Genomic DNA, 774 nt, shown 5'->3' on the forward strand with positions numbered 1-774 from the left:
TTAAGTCCATTCTCTAGTAGGTCTGCATCTTTATTCCCGTCCTGCCCCTAGGTTCTTCAGAACCATTTTTTTTTTTTAGATTCCATATATATGTGTTAGCATACGGTATTTGTTTTTCTCCTTCTGACTTACTTCACTCTGTATGACAGACTCCAAGTCCATCTGGACTGGTACATGTAAAAGTATGAAATTAGAACACTCCCTAACACCATACACAAAAGTAAGCTCAAAATGGATTAAAGACCTAAATGTTAAGGCCAGACACTATCAAACTCTTAGAGGAAAACATAGGCAGAACACTCTATGACATAAATCACAGCAAGATCCTTTTTGACCCACCTCCTAGAGAAATGGAAATAAAAACAAAAATAAACAAATGGGACCTAATGAAACTTAAAAGCTTTTCCACAGCAAACGGTACCATAAACAAGACCCAAAGAAAACCCTCAGAATGGGAGAAAATATTTGCAAATGAAGCAACTGACAAAGGATTAATATCCAAAATTTATAAGCCAGTCATGCAGCTCAATATCAAAAAAAAATACAACCCAATCCAAAAATGCGCAGAAGAAGTAAATAGACATTTCTCCAAAGAAGATATACAGATTGCCAACAAACACATGAAAGAATGCTCAACATCATTAATCATTAGAGAAATGCAAATCAAAACTACAATGTGATATCATCTCACACCGGTCAGAATGGCCATCATCAAAAAATATAGAAACAATAAATTCTGGAGAGGGTGTGGAGAAAAGGGAACACTCTTGCACT

Source organism: Physeter macrocephalus, chromosome 4 (genome assembly GCF_002837175.3).
Source record: "Physeter macrocephalus isolate SW-GA chromosome 4, ASM283717v5, whole genome shotgun sequence".
NCBI classification, from domain to species: Eukaryota; Metazoa; Chordata; class Mammalia; order Artiodactyla; family Physeteridae; genus Physeter; species Physeter macrocephalus.